This window comes from Pristiophorus japonicus, chromosome 5, assembly GCF_044704955.1.
Source record: "Pristiophorus japonicus isolate sPriJap1 chromosome 5, sPriJap1.hap1, whole genome shotgun sequence".
Classification (NCBI taxonomy): domain Eukaryota; kingdom Metazoa; phylum Chordata; class Chondrichthyes; family Pristiophoridae; genus Pristiophorus; species Pristiophorus japonicus.
In genome coordinates this window covers 111,034,848-111,055,844 of record NC_091981.1, presented here as the reverse complement: position 1 = coordinate 111,055,844, position 20,997 = coordinate 111,034,848, and positions in this window count along the sequence as shown.

The following is a 20,997-nucleotide window of genomic DNA, read 5'->3' as shown; positions in this document are numbered from 1 at the left end:
CTCTGCCGGCCGTCGATATAATTTTGTACACTGTACTTGCCGTGGAGTTCCTGTTTTGTCGCGATATCTGCTTCGTGTTTTTCTGCGTGGACATGCAAGCCTGGGCGATGGTGATGACCTTTCTGAGGTTCGGCGTCTCCACAGCCAGCAGCTTACTTAAGATCGCCTTGTGGTTGACCCCAATCACGAAAAAGTCACCCAGCATGTCTTCCAACGCAGGCCCAAATTTGCAATAGGCCCTGCAAGACGCCTCAGGTCGGCAACAAATGCCGCTACGTCCTGGCCTTCTGGACGAACGTGCGTATCGAAGCGATATCTGGATATGGGTTTAAAGTGTTCCCGAACTAGAGCACACAGTTCTTTGTCATCCTTTAATGTAAGAAGAGTGGGTGAGAGCAGATTCTTGATGAGTGCATAGGTCATGGGGCCACAGAGGGTGAGAAGAAATGCCCTGCACTTCTCTGCATCCTTGTCTTTGTTCAGGTTGTTTTCCACGAAATACTGATCAAGATGATCCGTGAAATCTCCCCAATCTTCTCCCTCATTGAATCTCTTGAGAATTCCAACAGTACACTTGCGTGAGTTCATATTTGCCTCATCGCCAGTTGTGGTGTATGAAATGATACAATGAATTCTGTACTGTGAGCCAGTGACCAGGTGCAACCTGGTCAGTCTTTAATGGCTTCCAGAAGTGAAGATACAAAGGTGAAATTCAGGTTATATACCGGGCCCAGCACGAGTGTACCTATGACCCGAGGACCTCTGATTAGGCTTATACAGCAGTGCCTGGTCTCCAGTCGTCTTGGATCCCCTTGCCACTGGACCAAGATCTTGCTCAGCTAAGCCCGTTGGTTGCCGGTGTGCAGTGACCACCCCACGTTAAAAGAACTCACGCATAGGCATCTTCCACTTCGCTAATATAAAGTTCGGGACCTGGAACGTCAGGATCCTCACGGACAATTCCAACAGCAATAAACCGGAACACCGCACCGCCATAGTTGCCCGGGAACTTAGACGTTTTGACATTGACATCGCCGCCCTAAGCGAGACCCGGCGGGCAGGGGAAGGCCAGCTCAAGGAACATGATTACACCTTTTTCTGGAAAGGAAAACCAGAGAAAGAATGCCTCCTTCATGGAGTCGGCTATGCCGTCAAAAATGAACTGGTCGACTGCCTCAAAGACTCCCCCTGCAGGGTTAACGCCTCAAGACTCTTCGCCTTACCCTATCCCGGAACCAATGCGCCACAGTCATCAGTGCGTACGCCCCAACACTCGATGCAACGGATGAGGCTAAAGAGGGTTTTTATTCCAACCTTGAGACAACCCTGTCCCGCATCCCTACGGGCGACAAATTGATCTGCCTAGGTGACTTTAATGCCAGGGTCGGCAAAGGCACAGCCCTCTGGGGAGGCGTGATTGGCATAGAGGGGTTAGGGAATGCCAACTCCAGTGGTACCTTACTCCTGACAAAATGTCTAGAACACGGACTCCTCATCACCAACTTCTGTTCCGCCAGAGGGACAAATACAAGGCATCGTGGCAACACCCTCGCTCCAAACACTGGCACCTGCTTGCCTATGTCATTGTCCGAGCCAGGGATCGCAAGGATGTGTGCATCACCCGTGCCATGACAGAAGCTAACGACTGCTGGACGGACCACCGCCTAATCTGATCCATCATCAATATAAATATAGCCCCAAAGCAGAGGGCACAGCAGAAGCAGTGCCGCAAAAAAGTTAATGCCGGGGCACTTAAAGACCCAGCTAAGAGAGAACTATACAGCCAGCGCCTCACAGCTAATCTGGCGTGCCTTGATGACCCTGAGATGCTGAATGCCCACAGCGCTTGGTCTGCCCTCCAGGTGTCCATAACCAGTGCCTGTGAAGAGACACTTGGTTACTCAACCAGAAAACACCACTGGTTTGATGAAAATGATCAGGAGATCCAAGAACTGATAGATCGTAAGCGCAGAGCATTTCTGAGCCTCAAGCAACAACCCAACTCGGGAGCTGCAAAGCAACGTTACAGACAGCTCAAGGCTGAGGTCCAACAAAAAACCCAGACCTAAAGAACAGGTGGTGGATGGAGAAAGCACAGGAGATACAACAACTGGCCAACAGCCACGATATGCAAGGATTCTTCATTGCAGTCAAGGCCACCTACGGTCCAAACTCCCAAGACCCCACCCCACTCCTGGCCAAGAATGGGGAAACACTCATCAAGGACACCGAGGCTGTCAGGGCCCACTGGAAGGAGCACTTTCAAGATCTCCTCAATGGAGACTCTGCCTTTGACTCGAGTGTTCTCAACTCCATCCCACAGCATGCGACCCGCCACCACCTCAGTGAAACCCCAATGCTGCACGAGGCTGGCAAAGCCATAAAACAGCTCAAGAATAACAAGGCTACGGGTATGGATGGAATTCCCGCTGAGGCACTGAAGTATGGTGGAGAGGCGCTGATGGCGTGGATACATGACCTCATCTCTCTTTTGGAGGGAGGAGAGCATGCTGGGAGATCTCAGAGATGCAATGATCATGACCATCTTTAAAAAGGAGGACAAGTCCAACTGCGGCAACTACAAGGGAATCTCCCTGCTATCAGCCACTGGGAAGGTTGTCACTAGAGTTCTCCTCAACCATCCTCCCTGTGGCCGAGGAACTCCTCCCGGAATCACAGTGCGGATTTCGTCTCCTACGGGGCACAATGGACATGATCTTTACAGCGCGACAGCTGCAAGAAAAATGCAGGGAGCAGCGCCAGCCCTTATACATGGCCTTTTTCGATCTTACAACCGTGAGGGCTTATGGAGCATCCTCCTCAGTTTTGGATGCCCCCAAAAGTTTGTCAACATCCTTCGCCTGCTCCACGACAACATGCAAGCCGTGATCCTTACCAGCAGTTCCATTACAGATCCAATCCACATCCAGACCGGCGTCAAACAGGGCTGAGTCATCGCTCCAACCCCTCTTCTCAATCTTCCTCGCTGCCATGCTCCACCTCACAGTCAACAAGATCCCCGCTGGAGTAGAACTAAACTACAGAACCAGTGGGAAGCTGTTTAACCTATGCCGCCTCCAGGCCAGATCCAAGATCACCCCAACCTCTGTCGTTGAGCTGCAGTATATGGACGACGCCTGTGTCTGCACACATTCTGAGGCTGAACTCCAGGATATAGTCAATGTATTCACCAAGGCATATGAAAGCATGGGCCTTACGCTTATCATCCATAAGACAAAGGTCCTCCACCAGCCTGTCCTTGCCGCATAGCACTACCCCCAGTCATCAAGATTCATGGCATGGCCCTCGACAACATGGACTACTTCCCATACCTTGGGAGCCTTTTATCAACAAAGGCAGGCATTGATGCGAGATTCAACATCACCTCCAGTGCGCCAGTGCAGCCTTTGGCCACCTGAGGAAAAGAATGTTCGAAGAGAAGGCCCTCAAATCTACCACCAAGCTCATGGTCTACAGGGCTGTAGTAATACCCGCCCTCCTGTATGGATCAGAGGCATGGACGATGTACAAAAGACACCTCAAGTCGCTGGAGTTATATCACCAATGATGTCTCCACAAGATCCTGCAAATTCCCTGGGAGGATAGGCGCACCAACATCAGTGTCCTCGACCAGACTAACATCCCCAGTATTGAAGCACTGACCACACTCGATTAGCTTCGCTGGGCAGGCCACATAGTTCGCATGTCAGACACGAGGCTCCCGAAGCAATTGCTCTATGCGGAGCTCCTTCATGGCAAACGAGTCAAAGGTGGGCAGCGGAAACATTTCAAGGACACCCTCAAAGCCTCCCTGGTAAAGTGCGACATCACCACTGACATCTGGGAGTCCCTGGCTAAAGACCGCCCTAGTTGGAAAAAGTGCATCCGGGTGGGCGTTGAGCTCTTCGAATCTCAACGGCGCGAGCGTGAAGAGGTCAGGCGCAGGCAGTGGAAAGAGCGTGTGGCAAATGAGTCCCACCCACCCCTTCCCCTACGAATGTCTATCCCACCTGTAACAGGGTCTGTGGCTCTCGCATTGGACTGTTCAGCCACCAAAAGACTCACTTTGGGAGTGGAACCAAGTCTTCCTCGATTCCGAGGGATTGCCTATGATGATGATGAATACATTTTGGGAGGAGAAACAAGGAATGGTAGTACACACAATGGAAAAACCCTGAAGGATCTGAACGAACCGAGAAACCTCAGGGGTTCAGATACATAGTCGAGCAATGGTGTCATACGTGCAGGCAGGATGTCTCGATTTCTCTTTGAGTGGACATACTCAGCTGGGATGGTGGAGCAAGCCCGGATATCGGCCGTGGGCCGCCCCTTAAGGAGGAAGCCGTGTGTGCCCCGGGCCGGCAATTTTTTTGTCTGCCGACTTTTCCGACTTCTCGACTGCTCTGCCATCATGCAGCCCAGCACTCCTGGCCCAGTCGAGAATGTCCCTGGTGGCCCAGTGGTGGTCACCAAAGGGCCATGCAGAGTCCGCAATGGCCCTCCCCTTTAACTGAAGGGAAGGGGCATTGTGACGTGTCAGCGCTACGTGAAGCAGCCGCGTAGCGCTGACCTCTTCAGCGTGATGCTGATGCCTCGGGAGTGTCCCTCCAACGATGCGGAGCGCCCGAGGCAGCGTTCCACCATGCTTCAAGGATGCAAAGATGAATTCACCCACAGAGTGGTACTTCCAGGTCAGGCGGTAAAAGTCCTGGCCCCGGATGGTTATTAACCTCAAACCGGGCGCGGAGCAATTTTGGACTCCAATCATTCAATTGAATAGTGAGGACAAATTTTGCATGCAGTCTAGAGCATTGGCACTAATTCACCGGGAGCAAAATTGCCTCATGCCCGGTTTTGGGCGCATAATTTGAATTAAAAGAAAACTTAGCGCCCACGAGATGGGCCGCTTAATTGCATGGAATTGGGGTCTTAGAGCAAAAAAAATGTGTGCGACAGTAACAGTGTCATGTATCCTACATGGTTACTGCTTGTACTATTACAAGGTGTGCCACCAGAGGGCACTGCAGTGAGAGACTTGTAGGTTATCTGTACAGGTGTGCCAGGCCTAGTATAAAAGGCAGGCCACCATGTGTGATCCTCAGTCTGGAGTTACATTAACTGGAGTACGGTCATTACAGTTCAAGCACAACACATTGTCTCGTGGAGTCATTATCAGAGCATCTGAAGACATAACAATTGGCGACGAGATTACGGACCTTCACGCGAAAATGGCTAACTTTGGTATGTTGCAGCAGTTCGCCGATGGTGATGATTGGGACGCCTTTGTGGAGAGGCTCGAACATTTCTTCACAGCAAACGACCTGGCAGGCAACAATCCGGCCACACTGGCTGATAAGCGCAGAGCTATCCTGCTAACCAGTTGTGGGCCCACCATCTATGGCCTCATCAGGGACTTGCTGGCACCAGCAAAGACAATGATCAAGATGTATGAGGAGCTTGTAACACTGATCCAAGAACAACTCAAGCCCAAAGAGAGCATCCTCACAGCCAGACACCGGTTTTATACACACTGACGGTCTGAAGGCCTGGAAATTGCGAAATATGCTGCAGACCTCAGGAGGCTGGCGGCACCATGTGATTTCGGCAACCACCTCACCGAAGCACTGCGGGATATCTTTGTCATCGGAATCGGACATGAGGGCCTTCTTCATAAGCTACTGTCTGCGGATACCACAGTCACACTGCAGAAGGCTATCTCCGTGAGCCAGGCATTCATGACCTCGACCTGCGGCTCTAGGCAGATGACTCATCCTCAGGACTCAAACCCGGCAAGTACTGTGCACAGAGTGGCGCCTTTTAAATGCTGGACTGTAGAACGTGAATCTTCTCAGGGGAGAGAGAACAGGCCCCCGAGTCCCTTAACTCAGAGTCCGCCGAGGGGTCTAATCAAGTAGCACCATGCTGGCGTTGCGGAGGGAATCACAGGGCTCACCAGTGCCGTTTCAAAGACTGTGTGTAAAGGCTGAAACACAAAGGGCCTCCTCCAGTGAACGTGTAAAAGAAATATGACTCACTGTCTTGATGAAGAGTCTGCAGATGGCCATGAATCCAGCGCGGTTTATGAAGCGATAGTCAGAGAGGCAGCTCAGCTCCACGATGAGGTATATAGCATGTTTACCTGCACCACCGAGTATTCCCCATTGAGGATGGAAGTCGAGATAAATGGTGTTCCAGTCTTCATAGAAATGGACACAGAGGCGAGCCAGTCAGAAATGAATCAAGAAGCCTTTGAGGGGCTATGGGACAGTCAGGCTGAACGACCCAAGTTGGTCCCGGTTCAGGCAAAGCTGTGCACCTACACCAATGAACTTATCCCAGTCGTTGGTAGTGCGGATGTAAAGATACTCCATGACGGTGTGGTGCACAAGATATCCCTGTGGATTGTTGCAGGTGATGGGCCAACGCTACTCGGAAGAAGGTGGATGGAGAAGATCCATTGGAGCTGGGAAGATTTCATCCCTCCAGCTATCGGCGTCCTCCGTGCTCAGAGGCAAAACAAGCCCTCTCCTGAGGTTGGATCCGGCACCAGAGAGCAGACCAGCACAGCACCCGAGGCACAGACCGCTCAGCACGACTGCGTGGAGATGATCCAGCTGACCCGACCCGAATGCACCTTCCCGGCTCCAGTGGCAGGACTCGGGAGGAAGAAAATCGGATCCAGAGGCGACTTCCCAGCCTCGGTGCAGAACCCTGGAAGAAGAGCATCACTGCAATCAACATCATGGATGGAAGAAAAATTGCACCCAAACCACGAGGTGAGGCGCTGAAGAAAAAGATGGCAGCGGCCAGACCACGAGGTGCAGCGCTGATGGAGCAACACGTGGTACCAAACGAAGAAGAGTATTGGAGTAAAGATAGCAAGGCTCTCTTAAAGGAGTCCTGCAACTCACCACACTTAAATGGACAGTTGCATACACTCAATCAATGTAATAGCAACTGTAAGCTAGATGTAAAATGTGTAATTGATGATCAGAATTGTGTACATGCAATAAGCAAAGAAAAGTCATGCAATTGCGATCGGAGCTACAGGTTATTTAATGAAACATGGTGCTATGTAGGATTTCAACTGCATACAGTCAACGCAGTAGGCAAACACCCATCGGGAGCACACAGATCCAGCGAGCTACCCAATGCTGTAGCCTGCATCCTTGGGACCAGAGTGATGCACCACGGAGTGTGGCCACAAGCAGCTAATATATACAATCTGCAGAGCAAGCGATCTCAGGAGGGCAACGGCACCAGTATCGATACACTGCCCCCGATCGGCTCCACCTCTCAGGCACCTGATGGCACCAACTGCCACGAGCCTGAAAGAGCAAACCGCGCTAAGGCGCAGCCCCCAGACCCTATCGCCACCAAGGCCACACCCGGGAACGAAGGGTCACCCACAACGGTTCTCCCAAATGGGACTGGGACCAGACAGGATCCCAAACCAAATAACGCCCAGGCAAGCGAGTGAGCAGTTCCCTGTGCACTGCAAGAGGACTGCTCCTCAGTGAGCAGGGCACAAGGAGAGGACAGGGAGGCCACAGGCATCTGTGAACCTGCCCGACACGAGGAGCAAAGGCAAAAGCCCCGAGAGCAGGCAACTTGAGCCAACCAGGTTCCCACTGCCAGCACTGGTCATCCCCCGCCGCCACCAGACTTCCTGGACACATTCCAGAAGTTCTGGCACTAGTTTCTCCTCACGTACCGGTGCTGAACCCAGCAATGACTCCAAGTATATTCCAAGTATGTACCTCACCATTCAAATGTACTTGCCTCACTACGGTACCATGATTGTAATACTGTTAATGCAAATTTATTTTTGGACTTGAATGTAGATGAATGTAATGAGCCAACGGCACAATCTATATGTCGGGGGGTGGGGGGGGGTGGAGAGAATGGAGTGGTCATGGATGCACAAACAGAAACCACCAGCACCTCTACTGCCAACGAAACACCACCTACTCACCAAAGATGGAAATGACCCTCCAAGGATCAACCAGATAGAGCTAAGCCCAGTCAATACAAAGGCAATTTGCACTAAGGACTTGGGGGAGAGTGATGTCATGTATCCTACATGGTTACTGCTTGTACTAGCACAAGGTGTGCCACCAGAGGGCACTGCAGTGAGAGACTTGTAGGTTACCTGTACAGGTGTGCCAGGCCTAGTATAAAAGGCAGCCCACCATGTGTGATCCTCACTCTGGAGTTACATTAAATGGACTAAGGTCACTACAGTTCAAGCACAACACATTGTCTTGTGGAGTCATTATCAGAGCATCTGAAGACATAACAAACGGGGTGGTAACGGGGCTGTCGTGAGGCATGACACTCAGCACCACGCAGTGTTCTGATGATGCGCCGTGTCACGTTGACTTGTAACAACACCCTTCCCCTTATTTGAAAGGTGAGGGCTGCTGCGATCTCTGCAGCCGCTCTGATGGTACCCACTGGGATGGTGATGGCTGGACCGCAGATGTCAAACCAAGATGGGGTGCCGGGCTGTATGTTCCCTTCCAAGTCACACACCATCCTGACTTGGAAATATATCGCCGTTCCTTCATCGTCACTGGGTCAAAATCCTGAAACTCTCTCTCTAACAGCACCCTGGAACTACTTTCACATCACGGACTGCAGTAGTTCAAGATGGTGGCTCACTACCACCTTCTCAAGGGCAATTAGGGATGGGTTTTAAATGCTGGCCATGCCAACACCGGCCATATCCCGAGAATAAATTAACAAAAGGAACTTATCAGAGAAGTTAGTTAAGCTAAAGGAGGGCAAGGTGCCAGGTGCCAGGACCTCATAGGTGATGTCCAAGTATCCTGAGAGAAATGAGAGAAATATATTTCAGGGTTCTATTCAGAGTGGGTGTGTGCTGGAGGACTGAGCAGTGGCCAATCTAATACCCATTTTCAAAATGGGAGATGGAATTAGCCTGGACAATTAAAGGGCAGCTGGTTTGACATCTGTGGTCGGGAAAATTCAGAAAAATCAGGAAGATCTTGCTTAACAGATCTGATAGAGTTCTTTGAGGAGGGGACAGATATGGTGCATGAGTATGGAATTAAGGGCAGACTTGCAAATTGGATTAAAATTGTACAGAAAGGAGGAAACAGAAGGAAAGGATTTAAGGGCAATTCCTCAGTGTGGATGGAAGTAGGTAGTGGTGTCCTGTAATATTCTGTTCTATGGCCACTTTTGTTCATGACATACATCAGTGATTTGTACATAAGGCTAGAAGGAGTGGTGTCCAAATTTGCAGACAATAGGAGGCATAGTACACCATCCGTGACTAACGAAAGAAATAAAGGACGGTATCCAATTAAAAACAAGGGCATACAAAGTGGCCAAAACTACTGGGAGGACAGAAGACTGGGAAGCTTTTAAAAGCCAGCAAAGAATAACTAAAAAAATGATTAAGAAAGGGAAGATAAACTATGAAAGTAAACTGGCGCAAAATATAAAAACAGATAGCTTCTATAGGTATATAAAAAGGAAAAGGATGGCTAAAGTAAATGTTGGTGCCTTAGAGGATGAGACCGGGGAATTAGTAATGGGGAACATGGAGATGGCAGAAACTCTGAACAAATATTTTGTATCAGTCTTTACGGTAGAAGACACTAACAATATTCCGACAGTGGATAGTCTAGGGGCTATAGGGGGGGAGGAACTTAACACAATCACAAACACTAAGGAGGTGGTACAGTAAGATAATGGGACTAAAGGCAGATAAATCCACTGGACCTGATGGCTTGCATCTTAAGGTCTTTAGAGAAGTAGCGGCAGGGATTGTGATGCATTGGTTGTAATTTACCGAAATTCTCTGGATTCTGGGGAGGTCCCAGCAGATTGGAAAACTGCAAATGTAACACCCCTATTTAAAAAAGGAAGCAGACAAAAAGCAGGAAACTATAGACCAGTTAGCCTAATATCTGTGGTTGGAAAAATGTTAAGAGTCCATTATTAAAGAAGCAGTAGCAGGACATTTGGAAAAGCAAAATTCGGTCAGGCAGAGTCAGCATGGATTTATGAAGGGAAAGTTATGTTTGACAAATTTGCTGGAATTCTTTGAGGATGTAATGAGCAGGGGGGATAAAGGGGAACCAGTGGATGTGGTGTATTTGGACTTCCAGAAGGCATTTGACAAGGTGCCATATAAAAAGTCACTGCACAAGATAAAAGTTCACGGGGTTGGGGGTAATATATTAGCATGGATAGAGGATTGGCTAATGAACAGAAAACAGAGAGTCGGGATAAATGGTTCCTTCTCGAGTTAGCAATCCGTAACCAGTGGGGTGCCACAGGGATCAGTGCTGGGACCCCAACTATTTACAATCTATATTAACGATTTGGAAGAAGGGACCGAGTGTAACGTAGCCAAGTTTGCTGATGATACAAAGATGGGAGGAAAAGCAATGTGTGAGGAAGACACAAAAAATTTGCAAAAGGACATAGACATGCTAAGTGAGTGGGCAAAAATTTGGCAGATGGAGTATAATGTTGGAAAGTGTGAGGTCACACTTTGGCAGAAAAAAATCAAAGAGCAAGTTATTATTTAAATGGAGAAAGATTGCAAAGTGCCGCAGTATAGCGGGACCTGGGGGTACTTGTGTATGAAACACAAAAGGTTAATATGCAGGTACAACAAGTGATCAGGAAGGCCAATGGAATCTTGGCTTTTATTGCAAAGAGGATGGAGTATAAAAGCAGGGAGGTCTTGCTACAGTTGTACAGGGTATTGGTGAGGCCACACCTGGAATACTGTATGCAGTTTTGATTTCCATATTTACAAAAGGATATACTATGCAGTTCAGAGAAGGTTCACAAGGTTGATTCTGGAGATGAGGGTTTGACTTATGAGGAAAGGTTGAGTAGGTTGGGCCTCTATTCATTGGAATTCAGAAGAATGAGAGGTGATCTTATTGAAACGTTTAAGATTATGAGGGGGCTTGAGCAGGTGGATGCAGAAAGGATGTTTCCACTGATGGGGAGACTAGAATTAGAGGGCATAATCTTAGAATAAGGGGCCGCCCATTTAAAACTGAGATGAGGAGAAATTTCTTCTCTCAGAGGGTTGTGAATCTGTGGAATTCGTTGCCTCAGAGAGCTGTGGAAGCTGGGACATTGAATAAATTTTAAACAGAAATAGACAGTTTCTTAAATGATAAAGGAATAAGGGGTTATGGAGAGTGGGCAGGGAAGTGGACCTGAGTCCATGATCGGATCAGCCATGATCGTATTTGTTAAGTATCGAATAACTCCACGAGGCTAAGTACGGTGAACTAGTGCAGGCATGACCTTACTCCAGTTTATTTATTCTCAAAGTGAGGATTGAACATGGCTGCCAGCATTATATACACGGTTTGCACGTGTCTGCCAGAGACCATTAGGTCTCCGACAGTCCTGCCAACCCGTGGCAGGTAAAACCCAGTTAACATACATAACAGTATTAAATGGCGGAGCAGGCTCGAGGGGCCATATGGCCTACTCCTGCTCCTATTTATTATGTTCTTATGTTCTTATCTATATCACACGCATCACACACTGCTCAATGCACCACACCTCCAGCACTCACAAACCACCAATCTCTACCTAGCAACACTCATGCCCACATGTCATTCCTTGCACACAATGACAGCTTGTCAACTATGGTAGGAACAAGGGTCATTAGTTATTAGAATTCATGTGATATGTGTGATATGTTTATAGATAAAGTTATTAATTGTGTTTGCAATATTTTGTGGTCTGTCTCATTTCATCTTTGCACACAGGAGGACGCTGTGATATGGTGTGAGACAGGGGTGCTATGATGGGGATGTGGTGAGCTATGGGGATCTGGGGTTTCATTCATGGGAATAGGACTATGATGAGCCAGTCACAGACAGCCCATCCAGAAGGACGATTGTCTCACTGCCTCCGCTGCCTCCGACATAGATCCTGGAGGGCGAGGTCCACTGAGTACAGCCGCCAAGACTTTTAGCAGGTGTTGTAGGTTGGAGCTTTTCGGAAAGATCTAGGGAGTTTTGTACTTGCCACAACACTCCCCGAAATCAAAGAACTGTGAAATGAATAAACAAAACTCTTCTGGTATCAGAAAGTAGCACACAGCCACTCAAACTTCAAAAACCTGTCAGGTCCATGTGATTGGCGATGATTCCTTTACATAGCGACGCTGGAGCCGGCTGCACACCTTCTGAGGCTGTTGTTGTTTTCTCCAGCCACTAAGTTCATTGGCTGTAACAAAGTTGGGAACGGGTGGCGAAAACCACATGACTTTCTCCCCACAAAAATATCGAAGACCTGATGCAATGATGAATCTATCTGAAACCTTAGCAAGATATTAATCTTAACCTGACCATAACCGTCTGTCAGTATGGTATTTGACAACTTTCAGAGTTAACAGGAGAATGTGGCTGATATCCCACATGATTTCCAATGTGACCATAGTTATGGGTAATTCTTCATCCAGTGGCACACTACCTAATTTACAACACAAATAAGAGTGCAGGGGCTGGATTTTCGGTTCTGGTCATTTTGGGGTGGTAATGGCGGCAGGATGGTAAAGTTTGTGCCAGGAAATGGTTTGCGCCTGCAGCCACAAAATTTGCTATCTGGGCCCTGAGTGTGGAGCAGGGCACTAAGGGAGGTACTCTTTTAGAGTGCTAGGCCGGCTGAGCAACTGAAAATCCGTTGCTAAAGAGCCGACTTCGGAGCGTCCTAAGAGAGGCTTCCGTGGGGGAAAGAAGTACCCCACAAAACATACAAATAACATTCCCAATACCTCGCCCACCCCACATTAGGATAAATTGCAAAGATAAAAATAAACAAAACAATCAAACTTACCTCATTCATTACTTACTTCACTCACCGCCACCGGGTCAGTTCTGACCGTCTGGTTTTCCAGGTGGTCCCACTACGGCACGCTATGGGGCACTAGTCGGTCGGCGTCCAACAAAAATCGATGCGCTGTCCAAACCGGTGGCATTCCACACTGGATCGGTGCTCCCGGGCGGTGCAGCTCAGTGATCCTACAAAACTGCCAATTAATTTCCCAGCAGGACGCTGGGAGCTGGCTGCCCGTCCAGAAACCAGCCCTGCTGTCATTACTGCCCCTCCGGGGCGCGAACAGAGGCGGCAACATGGAGAAAATCCAGCCCCAGATGTTGGCTAATAGAACAATCAGGATGCTTATAGATACTTCACTTTGCTGTGAACACAGCAAAATGTTGGAAGAAAGCCTGAATGCCACTGTATGATAGTAACTTGTTAATGGATATTTTTTTTCTCTCAGTACTTAATTGCATTAGTACCTCTGTAGTAAGGAGGCATTCTTTCACACAAAGGGTAGTGGAAATCTGGAATTCTCTCGCCCAAAAGGGTGTGGCTGCAGGGTCAATTCAAAATTTCAAGACTGAGATTGATAAATTTTTATTAGGAAAGGTATCAAGTGATATGAATCAAAGGCGGGTAAATGGAGTTGAGGTGCAGATCAGCCATGATCTAATTGAATAGTGGAACAGGCACGAGGTGATGAATGGCCTACTCCTGTTCCTGTTTTCCTAGCTTTTCACTAGTGGTTGGGAAAAAATGGCATAAAGGAATCTAATTATCTCATTCCAGAACTCCATCACTTTGGCACCTTTCCTTAATAAATCAAGCTATGTCCTTTCAGACTGATGTCAATGCCACCAGAAGAAAGGTAGAAAATCTTCATCCAGTTTCACCTGGTGGAGTGATAGTCTATGGATTATTCTTTGATGAATTAATTCAAACTCTGTATTGGATTACAAATCTGTTCTTTCTGCAAATAAAGAATTAATTCCTTGAGATATTGTAGAAAAAAGTGAGCCCAAATCTAAATGGCAGACGTGTGCCATTTTGCTTCCAGAGTTTCTTTTCAATTCAAATCCTTTTATGCCAGTAAAACAAAACTGACCATCTTGAACTCACTTGTACTAATGCTGCTTATGCACTTAACCAGCATAAATGGTAAATTTTTCATCCATTCCCCTGTGAAATGTGTAGGGAGTCTGTATTACCAGTGGGGGCCAGGTCAGGGTCATTCGGATGAGATGTTAAACCGAGGTTCCGTTTGCTCTCTCAGGTGGATGTAAAAGATCCCATAGCACTATTTTGAAGAAGAGCAGCGGAGTTCTCCCCAGTGTTCTGGCCAACATTCATCCCACAACCAACACCACCAAAGAAAAAAATTAATTTGTCATTATCTTGTTGATGTTTGTGGGACCTTGCTGTGCACAAATTGACTGTTGCGTTTGCACACAAAGCAACAGTGACTACACTCCAAAAGCAGTTCATTTGCTGTGAAATGCTTTAGGAAATCCTGAGGACATGAAAGGTGCTACACAAGTGCAAGTCCTTTATTTTGACCTCACCAAACTCATAGGGCTCTGAATTGAACTTTGCTTATTAAACAAAAAGAAAATACTGTCACTGTGCATAAGGAGATCATGGAGATCAAGGACTACCTTCTAATGGTTACTCATATTTCTTTATTTTCACAAATCATGGTCGCTATATGCTTCAGAGAGAATATAAAGAGCAAGGAATGTTTTTCTATGTGCTGTTCACAGAGAGGTTCCCCATCTGAAAAATAAGCGGTGACTGAATCCCTTCAGGCAGATACAGACAGAACTGAATTGTGAACAGAGTGATCCTCATTGCTGAGAAGACTAAGTTAATGGGCTAAAACCTCCACTTTTTTTGCATGCTTAGCGCCCACTGAACAGCCATTTTACCACTGAAATGACGTATAACGCCCATATATCGCTCATTTTGGCACAAAATGGAAACTGGCGGGCATTTTTCGGAAACTTATCGGCGAGCGTTACTTTCCCCATGTGCTTAACGCCGATAAAAAATATTACCGCCCGCCCACTTTTTTTGGCGGAATCAGCAGAATGGGCGAAATCAACGCCTATAATATCGTCCAGAGTTACTTTCCGCACGGAATTAACGCCGAGATTCAATTTTAACGCCGCCCACTGTTTTTTGTCGTAAAGAGCATATTTACCCAAACTAGCAGCCATGGAGATCGGCCATCGTCAATTTCATCACCTCGCACACATATTTCCCCACAATATCGCTCACTTAAAAAAACGGCCACAAAAAGTGGAACTAACCGGAACGAATCACAGCGTTATGGACACCATGTTGTAGATCGCATGTCGTGTCCTTTAAAAGGCTGCTGTGCTTCAACCTCGGCGGAGTTCGGATTTACTCTGCAAGTCGTTGAAGTTGATGTGAACATCTGTAAAAACATCTTGACCATACTATGACCGATTGGAATTGAAGAGGTGTCTTCATCGGGACATTCATTGTTTGTGAGCAATCGGTGGAAAACAGAGCTACTGCAATGGGGCCTGTAAAGTCCTTACTCTACAACATGAAACCACACGAGGCACATTCTGGGGACAAGGTCACTCTGTGACCTTAACTCTTTATTTACAGGACTCCAAAGACGATGACCCTGCATGTGACCTCCCTTTTTATACCTGTGTGATCAGGTAAGGAGTGTCTCCCACAAGTTCACCCCCTGTGGTCAAGATATGCATCTAGGTTGAGTGTATACAGTAATACAGTGATGTTACATTGTGGTTACATACATGACATCACCTTCCCCGCCACCAAACGTGTGACCGGGCAATGGCCTTCATCAGCACAATGCCTGGGTGCTTGCTGTGGAGTTCCCTGATGTGATGGGGGAGCCTGCGCTGTCAAAGGCATCGACAGCCATGTCTATCTCGGCGCTTTGCTCCGCTGCCCCCTCAGTGGTGGCCAGTGGAATCCTACTGAGCCCGTCAGTGCAGTTTTCAGTGCCGGGTCGGTGCCGAATGGTGCAGTCATAAGCAGCCAGCGTGAGAGCCCATCGCTGTATGCGAACTGATGTGTTGGCATTGATAGCCTTGCTGTCTGACAACAGGGATGCTAATGGCTTGTGGTCCGTCTTTAATTCAAACTTCCTACCAAAGAGGTACTGTTGCATTTTTTTTACACCACAGACACATGCAAGCGCTTCCTTCTCGACCATCCCATATCCCCGTTCTGCTTGAGAGAGCGACCTGGAGGCATAAGCCACCTGTTGTAGTTTACCCTCAGCATTGCCCTGCTGCAACATGCACCCAACCCCATAGGACGATGCATCACATGTCAGAACCAATTTTTTACAGGGGTCGTACAGGGTCAACAACTTTTTTGAACAAAGTAGGTTTCTCGCCCGATCAAAAGCCCGTTCCTGACAGTCCCCCCAAAATCGATTGCAACCCTTATGTAGGAGCACGTTTAGCAGCTCCAACAACATGCTCAAGTTCAGCAGAAAGTTCCCGAAATAGTTCAACAGTCCCAGGGATGAACGCAACTCCGATGTGTTGCAGGGCCTGGGTGCTTGTTGAATCGCCTCTGTTTTGGATTCGGTGGGCCGAATCCCATCTGCAGCAACTCCTGCTGCATCCCTCCTGCCCAGAAACTCAACCTCAGGAGCTAAGAACATGCATTTAGACTTCTTGAGTTGCAGGCCTACCCGGTCCAGTCGGTGTAGCACCTCCTCCAGGTTGTGGAGGTGTTCCTCGGTGTCTCGACCAGTGATGAGGATGTCGTCCTGGAATCATTCCAGGAATAGATTTAAGCAGGCTTTCCATGTTTCTTTGAAAGATCGCGGCCGCTGATCGAATGTCAAACGGGCACCTGTTATAAACGAACAGTCCCTTGTGCGTGGTGATGGTGGTCAGTAGTTTAGATTCGTCGGCCAGTTCCTGGGTCATATAGGCTGAAATGAGGTCTAACTTGGTGAACAGCTTGCCGCCTGCCAGCGTGGCGAAGAGGTCCTCCGCTCCCGGGAGCGGGTATTGATCTTGTAGGGACACCCGATTGATGGTGGCCTTGTAGTCGCCACAGATCCTGACAGAGCCATCCGCTTTTAGGACGGGAACGATGGGGCTCGCCCAGTCGCTGAATTCAACAGGCGAGATGATGCCCTCTCTCAACAGCCGGTCCCATTCGCTCTCGATCTTTTCCCGCATCACATACGGCACCACTCTGGCTTTGTGGTGCACTGGCCTGGCGTCCGGGGTGATGTGTATCACTACTTTAGTGCCTTTGAAAGTCTCGACGCCAGATTGGAATAGTGAATCGAATTGTTTTAGGACTTGTGAGCACGAACTTCGCTCCACAGATGACATTGCATGAACATCCCCCCATTTCCAGTTCATCTCGGCTAGCCAGCTCCTCCCCAACAGTGCGGGACCATTGCCCGGGACAATCCAGAGTGGCAGCCGATTCACTATCCCATTGTGTGTGACAGCCAACATTGCACTGCCCAGCACCGGAATGATTTCTTTAGTATAAGTCCGTAATTGTGTCTCAATACATGCTAATTTGGGTCTACTGGCTTTAAGTGACCATAGCTTCTCAAATTGCTGAACGCCCATGAGTGACTGGCTGGCCCCAGTGTCCAGCTCCATGCATACTGGGATAGCGTTTAATAAAATCCTCATCATCATTGGTGGCGTTTTGGTGTATGAACTGTGAATATTCGCCACATGGACCACTGAACCTCGGCGTCCATTGATTTGCCCCCATTTGCCTCAAAGAACCCTCTTCTGGTCCATCCACCTCATATATTAGTCTGGTTGCAGGCTTCCTGCACATTCGAGCTAAGTGGCCATTGAGATTTCAGTTCCTGCAGACAAACTGTTGAAATCTGCAAGATCGAGCTGAGTGTTTTCCCCCACACCTCCAGCATGAGTTGATGTTTCCATTGTTGGAAACAAAGGGACTATGGCCAGGCATTCCGCGCTGACTGTCCCTTTGACTGCTCTTGAGTACCCTACTTGTGGGTGTCAATGGCCCCATCCCGGGCCGCATTGTCCACTGTGATGGCGTGAATGTCCGTTCAGCCTGCCATTGTTTCTGTTAAAGACCTACTCTCGGGTCTATTGCTGCCTGGGGAGTGTCGGACTGCCCCTGCCTGCCTGTGGGGCTCTGAGTCGCATTGATGATATTGACTCCCTGATCCATTTCCGCATTAGAGGCAGAATTGCGCACGTATATTATTTTCATCTCTTCCTCCCCCGCCATGAAAGTTTGAACTATCAATGCCGCCGCTTCCAAGGTCAAATCCTAGTTCTCAATTAATTAGCAGAAAATTCCCGCATGACCGATGCCCTCGATAAAGAAGCCCCTTAGCATCTCCCCCCTGCAGGCGTGTGAACTTACAGAGGCTGGCCAAACGCCGGAGGTCCGCTACGAAGTCCGGTATGCTCTGTCCTTCACGACGTCAGTGGGTGTAGAATCTGTGTCGGGCCATATGTATGCTACTCGCCAGTTTGAGGTGCTCCCCGATCAATTTGGTAAGTTCTTCAAAGGTTTTGTCCGCCGGCTTTTCGGGTGCTAGTAAGTCCTCCATGAGCGTGTAAGTCTTTGGTCCGCAGCTGGTCAAAAGATGAGCCCTTCGCTTGTCGGCTGCTGCATCCCCCAGCCATTCTTTCATAACGAAGCTTTGCTAAAGCCTCTCGACAAAATCGTCCCAGTCTTCCCCAACACAGTACCGTTCCTCTGTGTGACTGGTGGCCATTCTCGTGGGTCGTGAATTCCCGTTTCTCGTCACCAATGTAAAGTCCTTACTCTCCAACATGAAACCACACAAGGCACATTCTGGGGACAAGGTCACTCTGTGACCGTAACTCTTTAATTGCAGGACTCCAAAAACGATGACACTGCATGCGACCTCCCTTTTTATATCTGTGTGATCAGGTAAGGAGTGTCTCCCAGAGGTTCACCCCTTGTGGTCAAGATGTGCATCTAGTTTGAGTGTATACAGTAATACAGTGGTATTACATTGTGGTTACATGTATGACAGGGTCTGTCCTTTCTCACCCTCTCTTGGTGACCAAATGCATGCAGCAGACTCGACATTGCCGAAGGAACGCTCCACTGCATTATGTGCCCAATGTAATATGTCACACATAGATGAGAAGGACAGACATTATAACCCCCACAAGTACAAGGAGAAACATTCTTACCTCGACTTGCCAGACACCACCTGCCTTCGGAGACTGCGCTTTTACAAAGAGATTATCACTGAGGTATGCTAGCTAATAAGGGCAGAGGTGCAACCTGCCAGCACCATCAGTACTGCACTGTCTGTCGAGGTCAAAGTAACCGCAGCACTGTCGTTCTACGCCTCGGGTTCTTTTCACGCCACAGCTGGCGACATTTGTGGACTTTCTCAGCACGCCACACATCGCTGCATTAGACAGGTTACTGAAGTCCTGTACGCACGCAGGAGGAACTTGATCAGCTTTCCTATGACCAGGGAGGCACAGAGTGAGAGGGCTCTAGGATTCTCCAGAATTGCAAACTTCCCCAAGGTGCAGGTAGCAATAGACTGTACGCACATCGCAGGATGCAAAAGTTTTCAGGAACTGCAAGGGATTCCACTCCCAGAATGTCCAACTGGCTGTCGACCACCAGCAAATTATACTGGCAGTGAATACTCAATTTCCGGGCAGCATCCATGATGCTCACATCTTTCATGAGAACACTGTATCTGACTTGTTTAACAATGAGTCACAAGGTCAATGCTGGATGCTTGGGGACAAAGGATATAGCTGATGACCCTGCTGTGTGACACCCACACTGAGGTCGAGAGGTGATACAATGAGAGCCACAGAGCAACTCGCAATATCGTGGAAAAAACCATTGGCGTGCTGAAGCAGCGCTTTAGAGCCTGGACCACTCAGGAGGCGAGCTCCAATACCACCCTGAGCAGGTAGCTCAATTCATGGTGGTGTGCTCCATGCTGCACAACATGGCTATCAGGAGGGGACAAAAATTGCCTGATGAGTCTTGACAGTCCACCTTATCAAAGAGAGGAAGAGGAGGATGAGGAGGCGGATGCTGACATCGGCCCAGACAATCAGGATGACGCTGAAGCCATGCCCCCGCCCCCCTGTAGACCGCATGAAAGGGCCCATGGTGGCATGATAGCTGCAAGAACCTTACATCAGGAGCTCATCAATGATCGCTTTGCCTGAAAGAACGTTGGTGTTATTTACAAGCCTGACACACTGCTGGGTGTGCTGGTCATACATCAATGGTGGGCATCACCTTGGTGACAGTTAAAGTTTAAGTTGATTGAAGTTAAATGTGATTATACCCTTTGATGTAAAGGAATCACCAGTGTGTAATGGTGCAGTTATCTGAGCCAATGCGCTACAAGGTTTTGTTAAATAAAAAACATTTAAACCGAACATTAGTCTGAAATCATCAGTATTTCTGTAAGAAACCAATCCTTACCCCCCCCCCCACCCACTTCTCCTCCCTACTTCTACCCCTTTCCCTTCCCCTCCTGACTCCAAGCCGCCTGGCCGAGGAGGTCCTCAGGCGATGCTTCATTGCGGGGGGTGGGGTGGGAGAGGGTGACGGCCGAGATGCTGCTTTGACGGATACGGGAGAGGACGGTCCCGAGGTGGGAACGTGCTCCGAGCCAGAAACAAGATGTTGCTCCTGGCTCTCGTGTCATTGGCAATGGGGGTGCGTTACCTTGGGGTGCAGTGCCGCACTCCGGGACCACTGGGAGCCCTCTGCCACCAGTGTTCCTGGCTACCAGCTCCAGGGCCTCCTCCACCCCTTCCATGTTATATCTTTGTTGGACAAAAACTCGGTGCCAACTATATTCTTGGTGCTTAGTAGGCTTTTTGCTACTGATGAATCTCCGTCATTCCTCCCACAACAGCCAGACAAGCACACACCACAGACACACACGCTTTCAGTGCCTCTGAACTCCCTCTCGCTCTGTCTCCTCTTCAGCACATGTCATGATGACCCTTGACCTCCTGATTCGCGGGAATCAAACATTGCCATACCGTTGCTAAGGTCGGCCACACTTTACGGCAGAATGTCAAAAAAATTTTACGCTACCGCCCATTTGATATCGCTTGCGGTAACGGCCATTTTCAAAAATGTAAACTA